The 7,803-nt window shown below is 43.6% G+C and overlaps 1 long non-coding RNA gene across 1 annotated transcript; it reads right to left on the bottom strand.

Moving 5' to 3' along the window:
- Positions 1-2,023: 2,023 nt before the first annotated feature.
- On the bottom strand, positions 2,024-3,552 carry LOC121547997. The gene is made up of 2 exons (XR_005996585.2): positions 2,710-3,552; positions 2,024-2,237 (listed from the first exon to the last, which is right to left on the bottom strand). It is a non-coding gene; the product is annotated as an uncharacterized LOC121547997 (long non-coding RNA).
- Between the last annotated feature and the right edge of the window lie 4,251 nt (positions 3,553-7,803).

Below are 7,803 nucleotides of genomic sequence, written 5' to 3'. Positions count from 1 at the left end.
CATCTGTGCCCAAAATAAGGCTTCCCACAGGGCTCCTTCGGGCCTGCTGCGGCCTCTCCCAGTCCCGAGTCGTCCTTGGTCTCACGTGGCCTTGGACTTCGTCACTGGACTTCCTATGTCTGAGGGTAATGACACCATACTCACCATCGTGGACAGATTCTCTAAATCTGCCCATTTTGTTGCATTACCAAAATTACCGTCTGCCAGTGAGACAGCCGACCTCTTTGTCCTACATGTATTCCGTCCCCATGGAATACCTGTGGACATAGTGTCCGATAGAGGTCCACAGTTCATTTCTCGGGTATGGAAGGAGTTTTGTTCGGCTCTGGGTGCCTCTGTCAGTCTCTCATCAGGTTTCCATCCCCAGTCCAATGGCCAGACTGAGAGGACCAATCAGGACCTGGAGGCTGCTCTACGCTGTGTGACATCCCAGAACCCGTCCACCTGGGCCAAACATCTCCCGTGGGTCGAATATGCCCACAATTCCCTCACCTCATCTGTCACCGGCCTCTCACCTTTTGAGGCGGCTTTGGGGGTACCAACCGCCATTGTTCCCGTCTCAAGAAAAGGAGTTAGCCGTCCCGTCAGTTCAGGATAACCTTCGTCGCTGCCGCAAGGTGTGGGTGGACACCCGTGAGGCCCTTCTACGGACAGCAGAGCGTAACAAGAGGGTGGCGGACAGGCACAGGGTAGTCGCTCCCCAGTTCCAGCCTGGTCAGCGAGTCTGGCTCTCCTCCAGCAACATCCCCCTGCGCACTGACTCCCGTAAGCTGTCGCCCCGGTATTTGGGTCCTTTCGAGATCGACTCCATCATCAACCCTTCGGCTGTTCGGTTGAAGCTTCCCCAGGCCATGAGAGTCCATCCTACATTTCACGTGTCCCAGCTGAAGCTGGTCTCCTCCAGCCCTTTGTGTCCGCCTGTGGATCCCCCTCCGCCACCGCGTGTATTGCACGACCATCCAGCCTACACGGTGCGGAGACTGCTGGACGTCCGGAGGCGTGGTAGAGGGCTTCAGTACCTGGTGGACTGGGAGGGATACGGTCCCGAGGAGAGGTCCTGGATTCCCCGACGATTTATACTGGATCCGCAGCTGGTGGCTGACTTCCATAGGGACCACCCTGACAAGCCGGGTGGAGTCGCCGGGTGGCGCCCCGTTGAGGGGGGTACTGTTACGGTTCGGCACTGTTGGTCCGGTTCCCGCTTGTTTCCCTTTTCCGTTTTCCCCTGTGTGTGTGTGTTGTCTGTGTCTGTCTCCCCCTGCTGTGCAGCCCAGTCAGAGGATCTAGGTCAGGGGGCGTGGCCATTCTCTCTCATGCTCCGTTACTTCCAGCTGCGGCTCATTGTCATCAATCAACCAGCAGTTATCTACCCGGGCTGGACACCTCTCCAGCGCCAGTTCGTTCCTACACTACCTGTGGTAACTTGGCCCCGTACAGCAATCTCAGTCTAGTTGTTACTATCTCAGCATTATAGTTGTTTCTGCCACGTTTTGTAACCTGTCTCTCCTTCGACCAGATCCCGTCTGTTCCTGCTGCCTGCCTACCTGCCATTCCCACGCCGCAACCTGCTCATCTGTTGTCTGATATCCTCGTCATCCAGCTCTCCGGACTACTGGCTCTCCCCCCCACTCAGCTCCTACCCCGGTCTGAAGCTATTCCACCCTGAACTGTTTCTCTCTGCCAATTCACGCTGAATAAACGACATCCTAATTCACCCTCTGTTGTCCGTGTGTCCGTCTCTGCACCTGAGTCCCCCACCAAGCCTAATAGGATCATAGGTTTCACCTGGATTCACCTGGTCAATCTATGTCATGGAAAGAGCAGGTGTTCTTAATGTATGTTTTGTACACTGTGTATATTTATTTATATTTGTACTGCACTGTTGAAGAGAGCTTACAAGTAAGTATTTCACTGTACCGTTTACACCTGCTGTATCCTGTGCATGTGACGAAAACTTTGATTTGTTGTACATTTTATTTTGCTATAAATAGTTATAAACAATTCACAAAATATGACTTAGAAAGAAATGCAGAGATATGTTATTGTACAAAATAATTTTTTACATTTACAGTGACACTATCAAATGCATGTTATGAACAATTATTATAGTGTCATAGTGCAATCAATTAGAAGAATCTCATTACTCTAATCAGGTGTTTTGTTGGCAGAGTCACAGTGTGCAATACATCTTCAGGTCCCTGCAGACTGCTCTTGAACCCAGAGAAAATGCTCGGAACCTGCATGAGAAAAAAAAAACATAAGTATACTAAATAATTAAAAGGGATTCTATTATTTCCGAAAAAAGGTCTGAAATGAATTATTTTGAGGAGCATTTGTAAGGCTTAATGCAACAACTATAATTGTATTGCCCTACTTAATCAACACATAAGAATGAAAATACATTTGCGTGTGCACGTTTCTTGGCACCATTATCAGCAAATGTATCTTCTACCACTTATGCACAGTACAAAGTCTGCCATTTTATCTACAAGATAGCAGATATGTAGACATGTGGACCCTTTCCAGTGACCTTGATGTTGTTTAATCATTACCAGCGAGGCAAATATAGACCTATTTTGCCTGCTTATCCCAAAACATTACATTATGATTCAGTTAATTAAATGTCTATTATGGGCTTATAACAGAACACTATTACAGACTGCTTAATTATTATGATGTTGCCAATAGTTAAACTTGAAACGAAATTACCTGTAAAATCATATTGCCAGTGTCTGTCTGGTAAGTTCATTAGATGAAGCTTCTGTTGTGTTCTGATAAATAACGGAAAGAGTGACAGGGGCTTGCTGCTGGTTAGAGGTAACATTTCCATCAGTTGTTCGGGGCCCCTGTCCCTTGGCCCTCCCGTTCCTTCGGAATGAGTTCCTAATTCCGTTAGTGAGACGGTTGGAAACCTTCCTGACAACACCGCTGATCCCTTTGTTCTTTAGTTTGACCAAGCCAACGTCATCCTCCAGTTCCTCTGGTGGCACCTCGATGTTCCCCGAGAACCAGAACACCCACCAGATGAGACTGAGGAAGATGATAACGGCCCCTGCATAGATGAACAAGTCGTGGCAGAATATGTCTGCAAACACCCCGGTCAGCAATATAAACACTCCAACTATGTCGTGGGCCACCGCAAACCAAAAGGCACATTTACAGCGGCCAACTCCCCGATATCTCCTCTCCGCGACCTCCACTTCATTTTCTTGTATTTGCGCCATGGTAACGGAAGTTAAATATTTCCTTTTCAAAAAGTTATTTGAAGTCCAGAAAGTAATGTAATTTCCAAAAGTGCCGACTCAGGTGCAGACACAGGTGTTGTGCGCTGACGCGCCTTTGAACTGTTGAACGCAGCGCGCACTCACAGACGCAACATGCTGAAAGCTCACAGTCAAATTGTTCAAAGTACATTCACCTTGGGTGTTTAGTACTGCTTGACGAGACATTATCTTCTCTGACGATACTTTATCAGATTTTTAGAAATCCTTTTAAGGTCCATCTTAGAAAGGCAAAAAAAATTTGCTTTCTGAAGTTCGCTTGGGGAAAATGTATTCAGCTGTCAGTAAATGACAGTATATCCAGTTATCCAAAAACATCAAAGTGTCTCTAATAAATAAAAAATAAAAAAGTATATATTATTTAAAAGACACAATTAGGATTCCAACCACACTAAACCAAATGTCCAACTGAGCCAACAGAACATCTGAAGAATGGATCACCACTATCCCTTTCCATCACACACTGCTGAGGGACCTGCTCGTGCTCCTGGCCGCCAGCGCCATATGTCTCTGCTTGTCCTTCAGGATGGGTATCCAGACCAGCCCCACCACTACAAACATAATTCCAATGGACAGGCAGACCGGGGCAGTGGCATGGGGGGTGTCCGTCACACCAGACGAGTGGAGGAGAATCAGCACCGCTCCCGCGCCCAGCATCAGGGCTCCCATCACCATGACGATGATAGGTTTGTGTATGTAGGCCCAGCGAGGTGGTTCTGGAGTGTTGAGGTCAAGTTCCGGACACAGGACTCTCCTCACAGAATCCTCTGTTCTAGGAGGCTCTTCTGATGATGCCATCCTCATAATGATGATGCGATTACTGTTTTGTCAAAATCTGCGCTCTTGAGCGAAAAGCCGGCCTTACTAAACTGCAATTGTTCCTCAAAGTGAAATAGATGTATATTTTGTAGACCCAGTTTGCGTTTCACCTCATGACCTCTTGGACGACAACTAACTTGCATTAACATGTATACTTTTTCTTCTGTCTCAACTGCAATATAAGATTTCTAATGCTTACCAACAACAGCCCCTACTGATGTGAGCCTGACCGCTCTGTTGTTTCCTAAAGCCCACTCCCCTTATCTCATCCCATGTATTTCCACCCAGTTAACCACACCCACATTAAAAAGGGAGGGGTAGTTCCATACTAGACAGACGTGGACCACCTGTTTGCGTGTATTGTCAAAACTCGCTAGCTAACTCCGGAAGCTTTTACATTCATGTGAAAACAGTGCTGAACAAATAAATGACTTTGCTTCAAATGGATATTACAGAAATTATATTTAGAAATCTATGTTAGACATTGCAATTAAAAGATCACTATAGTGAACAACCCAGTCTGTGATATTAGAAAGGCAAACATGGCCTGTAAGGATCAGGCAGCAGCTGCACAACCATGTTATGATCTCATCAACAATAGCCTTGTCATCTAATACCAACAGTCTACTGTATTTGGACAGCGTTCACCATGGTAAACATCACTCAAGGCTAATGCATCGGAGGTGAACCAGAACCACACATTACCTGTACAGACAGGTATTGCCTAATTTAATGGGTTTACGTTACATAAAAACCATACATTTATTCATTAAATAAACATTGACAGTGAGCCCATTGCAGTGTTTTCCACAAGTAGGAGTTGCCAGCCAAATAGAAAAAATAGCCAGCCTCTCGTCCCCGGTCCGACATTTTTGGCTGAAGGAGCTCTATTTTGATGGACTCTGGTAGATTCTAATGCCTTGATTCCATCAGAAATACACAGCGAAATTATTGAGTACATTATAGAGTTTACCTCCCAGATTGGTTGTGGTATTACGTAGAAAGACATGACTTTACAATTTAAATTCCTGAAAATGTATGAATTCAGTTTTATTGTTAGTTGTTTTGGATATCATCTAGGCATAGGCCAGTGGTCACCAACCTTTTCTGATTAAAGATCACTTTCTGAGTCAAAATGCAAGCAGAGATCTACTGCTCAGATTTTTTGTAAACATTACTTTAAAAATGTAAGCCTATGCAACATTAACTTATTAAAAACAGTTCTGTAGCAATGAGGTTTGTAGTAGGCTATATGCCCAATACATTATCACTGCATATTGGCTCTCACCCAACTCACCATCCCTCTGCTCTCCCTCCCACCGCTGAGAAAAGGAGACACCGTCTTCCAGCTGATGGCGAAACTCAAGTCACACTGCATTATTTCTGCCTCATGCACCAATTCATGTTAATCCGATGTCCAGATAAATGAAATATTACTTGAAATAAAAAAACGAGAAAAGACGCTAATAATAACGTAAGTTTATCGAAACACTGCTATACTCATTCATTGCAGCTGCAGTGCTGGTTGTAGCTCATTTTATGGCGTATAAAAGTGTTGAACAACGTGTTGACAGTGCTGAATAAAAACTTAAAACATGAACTTACTCAAAAACAGCAGCGCTTTGCTGTATTCGACGGTTTTAAATCTCACAGTATCAAACTTTGCTGTTCGCTCAAGGCATACTTTTGTGGTGTCTCAAAATATGTTGCTAATTATGCTGTGATGATAAGAATTCCGCTGACGCTGTACTTTGATTATAAAGGTTTATTGTATCAAAGGATTCCAGCGTCAATTTACAGACATCTGCAGATATCTGGAGAATAACCTGACCCAATCCCTAATATGTTATTTCTCCCCGTCCTTTGTTCAAAACATGGTATTTATCCTATGTAACATAAGATGGGTGGTTTTTTGACAGACCAATCCCCGGCTTCCACATATCTCCAAATGTCCTCTATTCCAAGAAGCCTATGTAGTAATGCTTTCCAGATGTTTCAGCAAAGCAGAGTAAAGTTCATCTATTACACCATTTGCAAATGTCAGCAAAATCATAGACCTTCAGACACTACACTTTCACAGTCTATGGCTCGAGGAAACTGTACAGACACCGTGATCTGAGCTTTCTGACTGGCCAGTGGTAGGCGCACTTGATTTGATCTCTGGCCCTGCCGGGTAGGCAGAGTCCTACCTTCAAACTCTTGAAATGGTTCAAAATGGGAGCACTTTGCCTTGCCGGCAGTAGGGCTGCTGAATCAAGTGCACCTACCGTCAACAGCAGGTAACTAATAAATAAATAGGAAAGCAAGGCTTTATTGTTGGGTTTTTTGTAGAAATGTTTGGTGATCGCAATCGACGGGTTGGTGACCATTGGTCTAAGCCAACATGATCAGGACTATTTACTAGGTAAGAGAACATTTAACCTGTCTTCTCTTGAAATTGTCTTATTTACAATAGTACTGCAAAATATGAAATGCCACAATGTGTGTCCTTCAAAGTATGTATTGTATTAAAACAGAAAAATGAAGTAAATAGCCCTTATCTTGAAATATAAATTAAGGTTCAATTGAAAAAATTACATCTTTCTGATTTTACATAGCCTACATATTTTTTTTTAATCATTACTTTGGGCCCTATAAAATAGGTATTGTTTTTTGCCTGATTCTGTTTTGTTCTTTCCCATATTCCGTTTGGATTTTCGCTGTCAAAATCACATTTGAATAGAAAAACAACCAAATTGGATGTTCTAAGTACACAACACTGCTTAAACCACATCAGGAGCCCACTTTTGAGGTCTGGGAAAAATCAGATAAATTATTTTTGGGTGTAGTTACCCTTTAATTCAAGTGCACACCTAGCAAAAGGCTGTTGTTTAGCAGTATTTTTGTAGCATAGGTGATGGTAGAGTTTGCAAAACAAACACACACTGGATTGATGAAAATAGTCATGATATAATTCTGCCAGGTAAACATAGGCTACTTTGTAGTTAACATCTAATTGAGAAGGTTATGGGGAAAGCCTTTCAATCTACCAGAAGACCGTTTTCATTAGCATTATCGCTAATGGCTACACAAAGTGGTAGAAGCATGTACCACATACACACACATGGGCATTCACGTTGCCTCTTCAGAAAGTTGCAGGAAATACAAATCACTGATTCATTCTGTTAATGTCTTATGATAAACAAATGAATACATTTTCAATACATTTAGTTGATTCCCTACTAAGGTCAATACATTTGAAAAATTGTTGAATTCTGTTTTAATGACTGGATTCCGTGAGGGCCCTAATTATCATATTTGTACTAGAATGTGGCTCTCCACTACCTATTGTTCCTGCAGTGATTGTTCACCATGTTTTCATAATTTATCTGCAGATAATCTCCTAAAAGCCTAGGCCTACCAGTGGCCTATGTTATGGGGATGCTTTTCAGCAGCAGGGACTGGGAGACTGGTAAGGATAGAGGGAACAATGAATAGAGCCAAATACAGGCGAATCCTTGATGAGAACCTGCTTCAATGCAAACGACCTTAGGACTGGGGCAAAGATTTACATTCCAACAGGACAATGACCCCAAGCATAAAGCAACACTGGAATGGCTTCAGAACAAGAACGGTAAACTCCTTGAGTGGCCCAGCCAAAGCCCAGACTTGAATAACATTGAAAATCTGTGGAAAGACTTAAAGACTGCTGTTCACCTCCACC

The sequence above is a fragment of the Coregonus clupeaformis genome, chromosome 31 (genome assembly GCF_020615455.1).
Source record: "Coregonus clupeaformis isolate EN_2021a chromosome 31, ASM2061545v1, whole genome shotgun sequence".
NCBI classification, from domain to species: Eukaryota; Metazoa; Chordata; class Actinopteri; order Salmoniformes; family Salmonidae; genus Coregonus; species Coregonus clupeaformis.
Note: the sequence above shows the minus strand (reverse complement) of the source record. Positions and strands in the feature narration are given on the sequence as shown.